The 16,820-nt window shown below is 37.5% G+C and overlaps 1 protein-coding gene across 7 annotated transcripts in view; it reads left to right on the top strand.

The window, feature by feature from the left end:
• Nucleotides 1–16,820, top strand: part of LOC150091676 (uncharacterized) — a 480,181-nt gene that overhangs the window by 70,607 nt on the left and 392,754 nt on the right. For all 7 annotated transcript variants that reach the window (XM_090376339.1, XM_090376320.1, XM_090376307.1 and 4 more), the window contains exon 2: nucleotides 4,071–4,138. The gene's annotated coding sequence lies outside the window, so the exon portion shown is untranslated. The remainder of the gene's footprint in view (nucleotides 1–4,070; nucleotides 4,139–16,820) is intronic.

Below are 16,820 nucleotides of genomic sequence, written 5' to 3' on the forward strand. Positions count from 1 at the left end.
TATAACTTGAGCAGTCGATGTGCCAAAAATTCTTAAAAAAAGAAAAAAAAAAGTCAAGCAACTTTCATTACAGTATATGTCGGCTTACCACTTTTCACCCATTTAGTGGGTTCTATGTTCAAATCCTATTGGCGATTGTAGAAATTATTTAAGACTTCTTTAATCGGGAGTTTGGTTGACTCAGGTGGAGAAGTAAGGTTTCAGTTCGCAAAATACGAAAATCGGCCGTTGAACTTACACTTATATCAAAATAATTATTTCGGTACAAGTGTATGTTAAGGGGCCAATTTTCGTGTTTTGCGGACTGAAAACCCAACTCTCTCCACCTCAAATAATTAACCATACATAGCACTAAAATACTCTAGATTCTTATACGTTTCGTGTTTTAAAAAATAAAAACTAATTGACAGACTTGACCTAAACCTAGTTAAGTATGCAGAATAAAAAGCTCTTTCAGCAGTAAAAATGCTAGTCAGACGTTTTATTGAAAAGAATAATTAACACGGAAAATTGAAAGAGAAACATTTTAAAAATCTAACTTCGACAATTACACACATTGGCTTATATTTCTGTTATAGAAAGCTTGTTATTATATTCCTCATTATTACTTCTTATTTATGTTGTTTATTTGATTGAGCAAGATTGCAATTTTATATATCTGCTATCGATTTAATAGTTGTAAGGTAAATCTGATTAGGGCTAGATGTTTTGTTAGATTTCTTTATGCTTTCGAAACTGTCATAAAGACTTTTCGAAATCTTCATGAAGAAAAAATGGTCACCTGAGTGTTGAAACTGTCAACAGATTCCTTGAAGGAAATTAAATTTCAAGTGATGTCAGTGTGCTAATCAGATTGTAATACACAGTGTGCTATCATATTTACAGGTTTTTGTGTGAAGCCATTTCAATTTTGTACGTGTTTATGATGTTAATTCTTTTCCTCATTTCGTGTGATTCTCTTTTGGACCTTGAATATGAGCAGCAACCTACAGCAAACAAGACGACATCAACGTAGAATTATAAATACTGTATCCACGAAGTGTGCTTGCGTAGTGCAGTTGTAAGAGGAGTTTTTAATTAAAAGGAGCCTCCAATCCCGGCCCGAGGACAGAATTCTGTAGTAGAACTGAGAAACGTAGAGTAGTAATTAATTTGCCATTATAACGGGTTAGGAAAGTTGCAAACTTTTTCTCATTTTATGTCCGACCTAAACCTAATAAAATATATGTCCTGAGTGTCATTTTAATGGGAGGATAGTGGCTGTGTCACCTAACGGCCCGTCCTCCGTGTGTACCGTGATTTTTGGTACTCGTGTGAAGAGGTTTGGTTTGAATCCCTTCGGAGACTGAAGGAATTCTTAAAGATCTCTTCATTTGCTGTAATTAGCCAACCATCATTTCTATCCGCCATCTTGAAAAGGTAGTCACCATTTGAATTAGTATGAGAGAGAGAGAGAGAGAGAGAGAGAGAGGAGAGAGAGAGAGAGACTTTATTGCAACTTAAGAAAAGAAAAAGAAAAGATGGTTACAGAGAACTTAATGTTGCAACCGATCCGTCACGGCACGTAGGACAGGGGAAAACAATGTCAAGATATACAAAGTGAAGTAAAAAAAAAAAAAAAACTCAGTCCAACTGATGTCATTGCATGAAAAGCACCTTTTTTCTATATCTTTTATCACATGCGAATTTGTTGAGATCAGCATCAAGTTTGTAGACCTTGGAGAGCATCTGAAAAGGGAGGAATCAATCTGTCAGTAAGAGTCTTGAATTCTGGCTTCCAGTCTGGGAGTAGTCCGCAAGGTAGAGATAGGGATTCTCCAGCAGCATGTATCCCAAATGGATGGCTCGAAGATAAGTCCCGCAACTATTTCCACTGTGATGACCAACCTCCTGGAATCAATAAGCTCGGAGAGAGGGAATCCCTATTGCATTAATAATGCTGTAGTTCTAGCTTGTGGCGGTAGATTGGATTTCCAATTGGCCCATTTGAGTAGCCATATTCAAATGCAATGAGAGGCTTTTTAGTCGTTTGTGTGGCTGAGGCTCAAACTTCCGATGCGTACAGTAATGGTGGGTAGATAATCGTTCTGATGTATTTCCTGATTATTTTGGGATCTTTAATGTGCAACAGATTTTGTTTTGTTATCCAACGAAGACTCGAAGCCCGTGAGACTAGTTTATCTAGCTGCGTATTGAAACCAAGTTTAAGATCAAAGATTACACCTCAGTCAGAATGTGAAGTAACAATAGGGATTTGGGTGTTTCCAAAAGTGGGAGCAATCACAGATGGATTGCTCGTATGGCATTTGTGGTTGCGAGGATGTTTGTAGTCGTTAATCGCTGTGAGAGAGCGTAGTGAAACTGGGGAGACTTATCTGCGAGTATTTGTTTGGTGAGGACTGGTAGCAGCATTTTTTCTATAACTTCAGAGGTGTTGAGACTTTAGAGATTGGGCGGTAATGTTTACTTAGCGATGAGTTACGGATCTTGGGTATAGGCCGGACAGTATAGTCCACTCAAGTGGAAAGGGTCTTCAGGATGTCATTGTAGATAGACAGCAGTGGTTGAATAATAAAAGGGCCGAGGCACTTAAAGATGAATTGGGGAACATTATCAGCTCCCACAACAGCAGTGGATGCCAGTGAGCTGATGGCTTTTATAAGTTGAGGTAAAGCGAAATTATAGCTGTGAAGGATATCCAGATAAGACACGTAATCTGACATGTCAAGTTTTGGGGGCAGCACACCTGACGTTGAAATCTGGTAATGTGGTCTATCCATTGGTCAGGATCAACAAGGATTTGATTGCTGACGCACCTATCATGATAGGGGATTTTTCCATATGAAACTGAGCATTGAAGAAATTAACAATCGCAGATTAGTGGCTTCGTCCCTCCACTTTCCATCTGATAATGGGCGGGGAAGCCATGTTCTCTGATTTCATCAAGTATTTTTTTTGTCTAATTCATCTTTGAGTTAAAAAAAAAATCACCTCAACAAACTTATTCAGTAGTTTGTTTCCAGACTCTGGAAGTCACAAAACTAAAGTATTTCATTTTACCCCTTTACACAGTGCTGACTAATCTTATTGCTTTTCTTGGCACCTTTCAAGGAGTTCCACTCTCTCTCTAAGACTTGCCTCTTAGACCGGCCTCCACACCTGTATACTGTACTCTAAATATGATTTGTACAAAGGTACAGTCACTTCCCTGTCCCTACTGGCAACGTTTCCATGTATCATTGACAAAACGATTGAGCTGGCTGCTTGCCTACACTGCTGAAAGAACTTCAGATTGGTTTAATCGGCTAAATACTCTGACAATGGCTTATTTTTCTAGACCCTCTTCGTATTTTCAAGATGGCAGTCGCTATTTAAATAGTTATAAGCGTCTCCTTTCGAACTCCCGTGTTTTCAGATCGATCAAAGCCACATTTACAATACAGAAATTGCCCAAATTATGAACCAATATGTGTTCCCAAGAAGTGATTCGTAAATTGGGAGTGATTTTCACAAATATATAAAGGGATGGCGTATTCCAAAAAAGTTTTTTTTCCCGTATCTTTGTTATATTACGTTTAGTAATAGAATGATAAAATGATGCAAGGATGAATCACTGGATGAGGTAGTTTTACGTTTAATGCATACGTTACATTTTATTTTCTGTGCGTTATAAATACAAGGCGGGTCATACTTTAGTTTATTGAAAAGTATGCCGTGTTCAGTATAGTACAGTGTTATAGAATATTCCCAAAATCTGGTAATGATCTGGCCCAAGGTTGCCAGATTTGAAATTGTGCTGTTTTTATTTATTTATTTTAAATTTACTTCTGTTTTTCACTGCAAAAGTAGAATTTAATTGTGCTTCAATTAAGAAATTGCTCGTTCATTGATTTAATAAAAGATATTAACTTGCTAAATCAGTAATGATGATATTTAGGGTTGTGACCCTTCTTTGAGTTGCAAAATAATTTCGAGTAGTTACCAAAAAATTTGCAACTAGTGCAGTAGTAAATAAAAATTTACACGTTAAAACTGTTTTTAATTAATTAATTAATTAATTTTTTTTTCAGAACGGTTACTTTCATTCTGGAATTATTCACTGTTTAAGAAGGAACTGGCTTTGATGACGTTTCACAATGTAAGTATTTTATTTTTTATTTTTATTGACTTACATTTAAAGAGAGTGGGTGCCAAAAAATTGCACTTTGAAATGTATAGTGACCACCTGAGCATCTCTAAAATGTTTGCAATAATTTTAATCCTTAGTTGGTGACTGACTTTCTCTGTTGCCATTATACGAGCAGTTTTACGATGGTACTATCAAATATAATGCATCTTAATGCTCCTACACCGTGTTACCGGAGTATTGGGACAGTAACGAATTAGCAAATTATCGTGTATTCAAACATTATAGAGAGCAGTGCAGTAGCTCAGTGTAAAATGAAGCTGTACAGGGTAGCATTTTCATATACTGTCAATGTGTCAGGAGGAAAAGAGTTTAATGAATGTGAACGCAGATCGATGGGGCGGGATTTAGCATGTGATGGATTCGGGAATTTCTCAAGGTTCGAAAGGCCACCTTCTTGATCGTCGTACACCAAGTGGAAGGCAGCTGGCCATGTTTTCAGGAAAAAAACTGCACCTATGGGTATCAAAGACTCGCCGAAAAAATTTGGGAACAAAGAGGTACATTTGCCAGTGCACGTATGTATAGATGCATGGACTTGGGTGTGGTGCCAACCGGAAAACATTTTGAAAAGGAAACGTACAGCTCCAAGTGGAAAGAGCATGGCGGCATTCTGATGTTTTGCGTCTACATTTTGTGGTATGCAAAGAAGTAAATACCCTTCCCCATTGTATGAAAAGGCTGCGATGATGTCATCGCTTCCAGGATTAACACGTCGAATGGATTTTTGTGAATGGTACTTTGGAGGAGGAGCAGTATTTTGATATCCTGGATAACTCCGTTTTTCCAAGTTTTATGGCACAGGATCTTGTTTTTCAGCAGGACAATACCTATCTGCCAACACAAATCTCTGTGTGGCGGCTTTAGTGTTTGAGTTTAGCTTTTTCGATGAATTTGTTTGTCGGATTCAGATTACAAGGACTTTTCCATGGAGGCAAACACCACTTGCCCAATTATAAACTGTTCTGCTCGAGAATCGACAGCTATTTACCCTCAACATGTGTTATAATTTGGAGGGAAAGTTTTTTTTACGAAGACTGCTTGGGTCAAAGGAGGCTCTTACCGTATTAAATGTGATTTGTTTGCCTTCTTTTTTTGGAGTTCTATTCCAGTACTACTTCTGGTAATACAGTATTGTTCGGTATGGGTTCTCTTTCTCTTCTAAACTTCCTCCGAATTCCGATATATTTTATAACAATAATATACGCATACAATTAAATAACAATAAACAATAAAAAAAAATTGCGGATTTCAAGGGTTTCTAGGGACCCATGTTGAACATTACTGACATATTATACAGGGTGCTTCAAAAGTGATGGTCAATAATTTAAAGGTGAACTGTACAGACTACAATATGTAAAAAAAGCCTAGTAAACACGGGTTCTTAAGTGAATCGTTTTCGAGATATTGCACATTTCTAGTTGGGATCCACCACTGACAAGGTGAACTGTACAGAGTTGGGATCCACCACTGACTTGTTTGTTTAGGTTGGGTTGTGCTCATTCTCTCCCTTTCCCCTTTCTCAATGCTCTGAGACGTAGCAGGCATACTAGTACTTATCAAAGGATAGTCAACATGGAAAGAGGTTACAGCAACGAAGAGTATGCGGGCATACACTTCATGTACGGTAAAGCCAACGGCAGTGCACGTTTGCACCAAGAAGCATTTCCCCGCCGAAGGCAGCCCAGCAGGCGCACATTCATCAGGGTACATCAACGTCTTAGAGAACATGGGCACTTCGTACATGGAGTGCGAACAGATAGGCCCAGAAGCATAACACCTGATGTTGAGGAAAGGGTGTAAGAACATCCTGTAACATCTGTAAAATCCTGTGGTGTCAAAACTAACAATTAAAAATGTATTATCTTATGTTTAATAAAACCACCCTTAGCAAAGGATTCACAGCTTTTTGCTAAACTAGTGCTCCCATAGTCAGTGGCGGATCTTAACAGAAAATGTGCATTATCTCGAAAACGGTTTATTTGCGGCCCGATGTTCGCTGGGACTTTTTTGCTTATTTTAGTTTGTACTTTTCACCTTTAAATTATTGACCATCCTTTTTGAAACACCCTGTATATTGAACGGAATGGTGATAGTTGTCAATAATAGCAGAAAAGAGAAAAGTTTAAGCTATCTTCAGCGCTAGTGGTCGTATCAAGTTTTCACGTTTTCCCGTGAGTCCATGCAAACTGTTTAGAAATTGATATTAAGTTGCTGTTCGATTGCCGAAAGGAAATGCGCATCACCACGGCAAGCAGGAAGTGAACATAGTCTTAAACGTGCACAGTACTGTAAATGCACTATAACCTTCCCTTCCGTATTTTTGTCACGCGATTACCCATTATTTTCGATTAGTTTTTCTCGCAAACGATAAACAACCTTTTTTATTTTTTATTTTTCATCCTTCATGCTTCTATGCTAATATTCATCTCTCTCTCTATATCAGCAGCACGCGATCGCTGTTCCAAGAGCAGCAGTTCCTCGGATTTCATGATCTTAGTCTGACTAAGCTGGCGACCCTTTCGCTATATTGTATGAACGCTACTTCCCTACCTTCTACTTTTTAACCAGTCTCTGGGAATCTATTAACTCACTGGAAGGGTTTTAAGCAAACAGGTGCTATGACTGGTGAACTCGCACTCAATGATTCATTACTGGATGAGAATGCTAATCAGCCTTTTGGTGGCTTGCTTTCCCATAGGTGCCACAAACAAGAGTATCGGGAAATAGTGTTAAATCGATCCGGACATCAGCATTATTTATTATGTGTCATTTTACAAACCCAGCCTCTCACATAATGGATGGTAGCACACTTGTGTGTTCCGACCCAGGATTACTTCTTCACTATTAAATGTGCTACTTGAATTGAGGTTATCCATATTTTATGTACGTAAGTCTTCGCATCACCGGTCCATTACAGGAAAACAGGTTGATTCGTTTACAGTAAAGAGTTTATTTTTAGTTTTCGTTCATTCTAGAAAGAATTTTATGTAGTGGATAATGGCGTCAAGTTGTGTTCTGATACGGTCTCTTCTTCAGGTTAGGTTTCTATGTAGAGTCAAAAGTAATCTGCCATATTGTCTAGTGACCGAAGATTATTCTGTTACTTGATGTTACAGATCAACATGTTATTAAATCGAGGCACTTTATAGATAACGTATTGAATTTATTGATTCTTATAAGGCTCTATGACTTCTATTGAATTTTGTCATGTATTTTACCAGACATTCAATTTATTCACCGGTGTTTGTTGGTCTTTTTAGAAAATGCATAGTAACTTTGAAAGTATAGTTAGAAAGCAAGTAAGAATAAAATAATAAAAGAATAGAAAGGAAAAATCTTTAAAAGATCTATAGTCAGAGTTGGCTATTCTTGCACTCTAAAAGCAATTATTATTGCTAGTAATTGATTAATGGCACTTTATTTTGCTTCACATCATTTATTCATTCATCTTTGAAACTATCCGGTTGAGTTTCATTAAGTTCCTTTGGTTTTGAAACCATATCAGTAATAATTATTCTTCATTTTTTTCACGATTTGTTTCATTATTACTTTCATTGGGAAGGGTATTACAATTTAAATCACCATTTAAAGGATAAACCTTTCTTGTTTCTTGAATAGTAAGTCTCCCAGCTATCTTTAATATTTTGTAAACATAGTTTTTGCTATTCTTTTGTTAGATTATCCTTTTGTTTTATTTGATATAGTGTATTAGTAACTTAAATATTATCCATCTTGATCCACAATTCCTGATTCATTATTCCTTCCGGAAGCAGTCAAGATGATCTTAGATAAATTGTTGCTTATCTGTAATATTGGATTGATACGTTTGAGGGATTCTACACAGCTTATGGGGGAAGTTTTCTTAGCGTGGTAGACTGAATTTATTTTTTAAAGACAGCATTCACATAAACAGAGAAGGCGCAAGAGTTTTTTCTAATGCCATTGAGGAGACATTAAGTGTTTAGGGAAAATGCTAGTTCGGGAGGAGGTGTTAAGGAAGTCGGCACACGATCAACTCAGGTAAGTGGCATAGGACAAAATTACACTAGCATTTTCTTTCGGAGAGCGCCTGTGCGCAACCATTCGCTAAACACTGAAAGGGAAACTGTGATAGAAGTAAAATTCCAGGACCACATGAACAAACGCTTTTAAGTAATTATAAGGGGTGTATCAGTGCTATCAAAAGCAATAAAGTACAAACTTAATTTGTCTATATAGTAATGTTTGGAGTATCGTAAACAAATTAAATGAATTTGAGCCTTTGAACAAGTCATTTAATGCTGAATGAGTTGGGCTTACAGAGAAATATTGCTACTTAGAGATACGAGATGGTTCCGTGAATATTTTATATTCAGGAGAGATCGAAAGGGAAGGAGGCACGTGAGAATGATGTCCCTGCTGAAAAACTGTTTGAAATTAGCAATAAATCAGATCTGGGTAATCGGTATGCTGAGTCAGTGTGATGTTAATTGATTTGCGGCAAACGAAGATGATAGTTGGAGTATATTACAGGTCAAATGACTGAAGAGTGCGACAAAAATCTCTTTAGGCAGATTGTATAATATATGTATGGTTGTCTCATTATGGGTGACTTCAACTTTCATCTTCTAGACTGGAAATGTATTATATGGTATTTGAACAAACCGGATGATTACTACTTATCTCACTATGTCCGAAAGAATACAGAGAGCTATAATATCATAGAACTGGTTCTAAGTGGTTTCCTCCACTGTCAGAAACTTGACAGCGGAGGGGGCCAACAGCAGGCAGTAACCACAATACCATAAAATGGGTTGCATCTAAAGAAATTTGTGTAGTCAAAGATAAAGGCGAGAGCTTCAATTTCAAGAGAGGGGACATAATGGAAAGATATTTCGTGGGCTCGATTAACTGGAGAGACTACTGTATGATGGTGGCTACAAATATACTACGAGAAATTATTCAAGATATTTATCTTCGATGCTACAAAATCATTTGTACTAGTGCTCAAGTTCTGCAAACGTAGAATGCCAAAATTGATAAAACTGGCGAAGTTGGAAGTTTAATTGAGTAAAAGAAAGAAACAAGCGTAGGACAGTTACAATCACATGATTTCGATTTGTATGAGCTTTAAAAAAGAATATGTAACGAAGCTACTGATGGGATGAGAAAAAATAATAATAATATAAAAGCGAGTAAATCAAATAGATCCTTTAATTGTTTCCAATGGAAGGTCTACAGAAAGCCAAACAGAAATGTCAGACGAATTGGACAAAAGTTCTCAAATATTTATATTTGAAAACAAACTAGATCTCTAGGGAATGCTAAGGTGTTAGTTTGTTGTTAAATAAGTGATATTATGATCTCAGAGAAAACGCTTGTTATAAAAGTTACTGAGGTTATAATCTGTAAAAGTCAAAGCAGTGTGAGGTGCTTAATGCAGTTCGGGACCCTCGCGTGTAGCACAATAATTACGATCCCGTCCTTCCTGTATAAATGACAATGGTTCTAATCCTGAAAAAATGGGATAGGGGTTGAACAGTTTGTAGTTTCGTCTCTGCGGTCGCATCATCTTGGTTAAGACATGATTCAACGATATTCAACAAGACCAGAACACGCATAATAATCAGCACACGTCTCAGTACCTCTAAAACCAATGTTGGGTTTTTGAAATTAAATGGCACACAGTTTTATTGTGTTTGCGAATCATTTATCTGCTGTCTTCTATTATTTCTTGCCACTGCACGAGACTACGGAACTCATACCTGCTGCAGTTTTGCTGTTATAAGCGTATCCACCGAATAATGGCTATATAGTCGACGACAACTCTTCAAGGACTTCGAAAACTACGTGCATTAACTAGGTCAGCACGCACGGGCTAAGAATTCATTGTTTGTGTCAGCCATTTCTGGAACACCCACTTCACTTAGTTGTATGGGTATCTTTACTTCTAATGAAACCTTTGTTTTTTTAGCTTCCTTTCCATTTTTAAATAGTGATTGATTGTTTTGCCTATCTAATAGGTACCTTTAAATGGGAAAGAGGAATAATATGTATGCCATTTGGTGTGGGTCATTAGTACGAGAATGTAGCACTTGCTCTTTGCTAAATTTAGTTAAAGATTTAGTAGCAAAAGAATTGAATTTGCTGCAGTCATAGTCCGTATATTGTCGAAAACAAATACTCTGATGTTAAGGTAAAATAAGTTCATAAAATTTGTTCATAAAAAATATAACTCGTAATTTCTTCTTTAAGATACAATTTCATAGCTCATAATTTAAAATATATTTTGATGAAATTAATGTAAGTTCTGAACATGTATACCATCAAACTGTCTATTTAGCTCAGATTTCATATTATTTCATTCTGCATTGCCTAATTCGAAGTTTATAATCTAAGCGGAAATATTGTGACAGTGGAAGTTTACATTTCCCCATCAGCGGCTTCGTTAATTGAAATGAATTTTTTCCCATTATAAAAAAACAAAGCGCTTCACGTATTAATATTTTATTTTCTTTAGCAGATCTGGAAAAAAGCTTTCTAAATTTGAGCATCATTTGTTTTTTTTTTTCAATTGTAAATTGTAAGCGTTGAAATCGTATTGTCTTAACCCTGTTTCATTCCTTAGCCCAGACGAGCCTTACAAGTAACGCTTTACTGTTGCTGCCATCTTGATTTCGTGCCATCGCGTGTACTCTAGTTAGCCATGATCTTTTCTCGTATCATATCAACTACTTTTCCCCATTATCAGCCTGTTTGTTTAGGTAAAGTACTTGTGAGTCAGTGTGGGCGTTGAACAGTCAAAGGAAACATATCATAGTATAATACAACTTTTTGCCGCAATGGAATAAAAATTTGATTGTACTCTGAGTAGTGCCTAAATTTGGCGATTATGGGGAAAAGTAATTATGTCTAGCCACATGTATGCATCGTGTTTTGTTCGATATGATAAAATACAGTAGTTTGTTGGTAAAAGGTAGGTAGAGAACTTCTTTTTTTTATTTTGATACACCTTCAAAGGAGAGTGGAACATCTCAAATTTGGCTGGGCATGCTAGCAACAGTGCTCCTGAGGAGAATCAGAGGATCATAAATTACTCGCCAATGTTGTCTATTGAAAGAAAGTCTCACACTGTGGGAAAATCCTGGGTTTACTAGTCGCTGACCAAAGTTAAGAAATACTTCCTCTCGGAATGGGACAGAACTATATAAAATTTAAGTCATGGTAAAAACTGTCGTTTTAGCCCCCTAAAGTTTTACAGACATATATTGTATTGAGGTATCGTGGCTTCTGTCGCTTTGGCACAAATTCGAAACCAGTCCAACCCGACTGAGAGTTACTGTTGTTTTAAGTGGAAAGAACTTCAACCATTTGTGTATTCTCAAAAATGCCGATACGTGAAGACTATAGGAGTGTACATGATGTGCCATTTTTACTAAGAGTTCGAAGAGTTTTTCTTTTAACAAAAGCTTTTAAAAAGTTTGTAATAACTTTATTTTCTTTTAAATAAACTGGCGTCCAAGAGTTAAGTTTATCCTTTTGTAAACCTAACTGCGTATTAACATTTTACTTGAACACGTAAATCAGGTGAAGTATAAAAGACTGCGCTACGATAATGATTACAATCTAATTCAGTACGGAACGCAACTGATTAGCCTTTACCCCTGCTTTAAATTGCCATTGGCAGACCGTATACATGTTTTTTCAAAGTAATGCACAGGTACGGAGTTCTCGCGTAGCTGATGTACTTTACACTACTTGGAAAATGAACAATGTCCTGAGAGGACCGACCGCATTGAAATTGGGCATTTTATAGGAACAGGCTAACTCCCACATTCGAATTGCAGTTTCGCTGACCGGTTCTACCATTTCAAAATGCTTCCAAATTAAGAATGGTAGAAACTGAATTTTTCAGCTTTTGTAATCTTTCTTTTCTGTTTTTGTAAACCCGAAAAAAATGCGTTCATGTGATAGCAACCATTTCTGTTTGCCTGTTTATCTGTTAGTTCTGTAAAACATTTCACAGGAAATTGCCAAATAGGATATTGAATAATCGCTGGCTACGACCTGATTAAATTTCATGATAATATTGATTAAATTATTCACTTTAGAAGTTTCTAAACGTTTTAAAAACTACGAATGAATCATTCTGTACAAAGCTGTAACGGCAAATCGAAATTTTTACATAATAGCATCATACATCTCGTATTTTGAATCAAATTACTGTTAAAATAAATAGCACTTCCGCATACAGAGAACTATATTGCTGTGTATTTGTCAGTGCCATTACTCATGTGGACATTCATGTTGTGATTTGCCTCGTTATAAGATGCACTACTTAGTATTAGTATCACTAGAATGATGCGTTGAACCAAACTGCATTAGCCAGAAGAAAAGAAAAAAAAAATAAAATGCTACCGCTTCATTTGTTTATCCTTTCTGATAATTTGTCCCATCCTTCGTTTTATTTATTCAAACTAGCCTCTTTTACAACACCAAATGGTTTGTTTCAACAATCAATTTACTTTCTGGCTGAAAGCAAATTTCAACTCATCTCTCTTGCAACTATCCATTTTCTAATTTAAATTTTTGGCCCCTTTGTGTGTGTGTTTCTGAACAAGAGGAAGGATAGAGCATTTATCTTACTCAGCCCATTTTAAAGCTTTAAGCACTTTAATTAGGTCTCTTTATAGGTGTCTAGTAGTTTCCAGACACAGCAGTTTGCAGAACCCAAATCTTTCTTGGTAAGAATACCATTTGGTGCCTCCTAACTAATCTTGTTGCTCTATTCCGGCTCCCTCCAACAGCCCTGCAATCTTTTTAAAATGAGTCTTCCGAACCTGTATGAAGTACTCAAGGTACGACCGGACCATTGCCTTTTACAACGAGATAATTACCTATTGTTTCTTGTTGGCAAAATTCCTGTATGAAGCTGCGTTTTTACTATACCTATATAGTATCATTTTATTAAACCTTTTTAGCTCTAAATTTATTCTGATTTAAAATTGGTCTACTTTTCATATTTGGGCAATGCAAAATAGCGTACTTCTTCCTAATATGTTTTTTCTGTGCAGTTTAGTTAATATTTTAATTTTGATGATTTCGACGTGATCCGCTCGTTGCATTCTCCTTACTATATCGTAAAATGCCTGCAAACTGTTTCTCGTTTCTCTGTTTCCACCGACCTTTCAACAGTCTTTACTCACATTTTATTCTTTCAACTTGTTTATCGTTCTAATGGATTTCTGAATTTTCATTTTATACATTTTCAATTGTCTTATTCATCACCTTTTCTTTAACTTATATTCACTGCAGGATTGCTTTTCGTAATTTGGGATACTTTTACTCACTTTCTGGGAAACATAATTAGATAGCATCACGTGATAGTTAGAAGAAAATGACTGTTCATGGAAACATGAACGTTTGTAATAAAGAAACAGTTCGAGGCCTTGGAAACAAATATCACTGGTTTTTTTTAGGTATTTTTATAAATTAAAAACGCTCTCTTGGAAAAGTGCCCTCAGGAGCAGAAGATATCGTAGTGATCAAATTCTCACTATGGAACTTTAGCATTAGCATTAGTAGAGGCATTTGATGCAAGAAAGCAAGCTTATGCAGCATCAGCCAAAAAAAAAAAAAAAAAAAACCACTTCCACTTCACCCCTCTGTTCGTTCAAAATAAAACCTCCACCACAAGGGATGGAAGTCTGTTCCACCAACCAACCACCCGCTGGCTAAAGGCAAATTTCCGCACGTCTATCCTACATCTGTCTTTCCTCAATTTGAATTTATGCCCTCTCAGGTGATTATTCTGAGCTAGAGGAAGAATCCCATCAGCATTGAGCATGCTTAAACCATTCAAGGCTTTGTACACCTCTATCAGATCACCTCGCTGGTGCCTAGTCTCCAGACACTGTAATTTGCAAAACTTAAGCCTTTCTTCGTAAGAGCACCCCTTTGTTCCATTCACTAATCTTGTTGCCCTTCTCTGTACTCGTTCCAGCAGCTCTACATCCTTCTTGAAATGAGGCCTCCAGACCTGTATACAGTACTCTAGGTGTGGCCTGACCATCGCCTTATACAATGGAATAATCACCTCCTTATCCCTGCTGGAAAAATTCCTGTATATCATTGACAATACTCCATGAGCTACTCTTGCAGCCCGTCTGCACTGCTCAGAGAACTTCATATCTGCCTGCACAACCACCCCCAAGTCCCTTTCATTCTCTACCACTGTCAGTGTTGTACCACAGAGTTGATACGTTGCTCTGGGGTTGCTGTTTCCCATGTGTAGTACTTTACATTTGTCAATGTTAAACTTCATTTGCCACCTCTCAGCCCATCTGCTCAACCTTTCCAGATCCTGTTGCAGCAGCATAGTGTCAGTAGTGTCCTTGACAACCCTGCCAACCTTTGTATCGTCTGCAAACTTGGACATTAATCCCGATATACCATCATCAATATCATTTATAAATACAGAAAACAATAATGGACCCAACACTGAGCCCTGAGGGACTTTACTAATAACATCAGTCCACGATGAGCAGTGTCCATTGATTACCACTCTCTGTCTTCTCCCCCTCAACCACCCCTTTATCCATAGCAGCAATTTGCCTCCAATGTCACACTGCTCCAATTTGTGTAGCAGTCTTCCATGTGCAACAGTATCAAAAGCCTTTCTAAGATCCAAGTATATAATATCAAAGTTATTCCCTGCATCCAGTTCTTTTGTGACTGCATCATAGTATCCAATCAAGTTGGTCAGGCAAGACTTCCCCTTAACAAAACCATGCTGTGTCTGAGCTATAACTGAAGTCTTGTCTAAATGATCCTGCAGTGCTTCTTTAACCAGTGCCTCCATTAATTTTCCTGGAACAGAAGTTAAGCTCACAGGTCTATAATTACTTGTGTCAGCCTTTGATCCTCCTTTGTGAATTGGGGTCACATTTGCACATTTCCAGTCTATGGGTACCTCCCCTGAGTCCAAGGAAGCTCTCATAATTATGGCTAAGGGTTTGCTTACTTCCTTTGCTGCCTCCTTTAATATAACTGGATAGATCCCATCCATCCCGGGTGCCTTTCTTGTGTTTATCTTCAACAGTTTCTCCTCCACTTTACTCCCAGTTACCTCCCCTGAGTCCAAGGAAGCTCTCATAATTATGGCTAAGGGTTTGCTTACTTCCTTTGCTGCCTCCTTTAATATAACTGGATAGATCCCATCCATCCCGGGTGCCTTTCTTGTGTTTATCTTCAACAGTTTCTCCTCCACTTTACTCCCAGTTATTTCAAGATTCTATAGCTTACTGCTAGAGTTGAATACACCTCTGGCATTCCCCTCGCTGAATAACTTCTCATGTGTGAATGTCGATGCAAAATATTCATTTAGTTTGTTAGCTACCTGAGCAGGATCATCAACACTTGACCCATCAATATCAAGTGGACCAATTTGATTCATCCCTTTCCTTCTAGAGTTTACATAAGTAAAGAACTCTTTGCTGTTTTTCTTTGCATCCCTTGCCAAGGATTTCTCGTAATCTGCCTTCGCCTGCCTAACCTCCTTTGTAACTTGGTTGAATATCAACTTGTATCTATCATAGGCTTCTGTGTCATGTGTTAATTTGTATGTATCCCATGCATTTTTCTTCTCTGCCATATGCCTCATTAGTTCATCTGACATCCATTTTGGCCTAAACCTTGAACAATATTTCTTAGTTGGTATGTAAAGCCTAGTAGCTTCCAAGATAAGTTCTTTGAATGCTTCCCATTTTGAATTTGCTGTTGGTAACATCATCAGTTGGTCCCACTGTATAGAATTTAAATACTGTCTCAGTCCATCGTAGTCGCCTTTACGGAAGCAATAACCCTTCCCTTTACCCCTAATGGTAGTTACCTCTTTGAGTAAATCCCACTTCAGCACACTGTGATCACTGCCACCTAGTGGTTCATTTATCTGCAGATTCTTAATGCATGAAGAATCACTGCTGATAATCAAATCAAGAGTATTACTCCCTCTAGTTGCCTCCCGAACATGCTGATGTAGAAAACAATCATCCAATAAATCCACAAAAGCCCTGCTAGTGTGTGAGTAACCAGCCCCCAAATTCCAGTCAATATCTGGGAAATTAAAATCTCCCATTATAAGACACTCTGATTTACTGGCCCACTCTATTTCCCTGTATAATTCCTTATTATACTCATCAGAGCCATTAGGCCTATAGCACACTCCTACTCTCAATTTTGATCTCCCAATGTTTATGTCACACCAAACTGACTCCACACTGCACTGTCCAGCGATGTCGATTGGCTTCACTTCCTTGGTTTTTATGTGTTTCTTAACTAATAACATAACACCTCCCCCCTTCCTATCCTGTCTATCCTTTCTGTAGACGTTGTACTCCCCAAATTGCAGTTCCGCATCCCTTATATCTGTGTGACACCACGTCTCTGATATCCCAACAATATCTGCCTTCGATGTTTTGAGCAATACCTCAAATTCATCAAATTTATTTACTAAACTCCTAGCATTGGTGTACACGCAAGTATACCTGCACCTGTTTCTATTCTTAGCTACCCTAACACAACCCATGTGTTTACTTGTACCGCAATGGCTCCCAACAGTCTCGGAAATACCATGCATCTTGTTTTTCAGGCT

This window comes from Mastigoproctus giganteus, chromosome 1 (genome assembly GCF_048544385.1).
Source record: "Mastigoproctus giganteus isolate SK-2022 chromosome 1, ASM4854438v1, whole genome shotgun sequence".
Lineage (NCBI taxonomy): Eukaryota > Metazoa > Arthropoda > Arachnida > Uropygi > Thelyphonidae > Mastigoproctus > Mastigoproctus giganteus.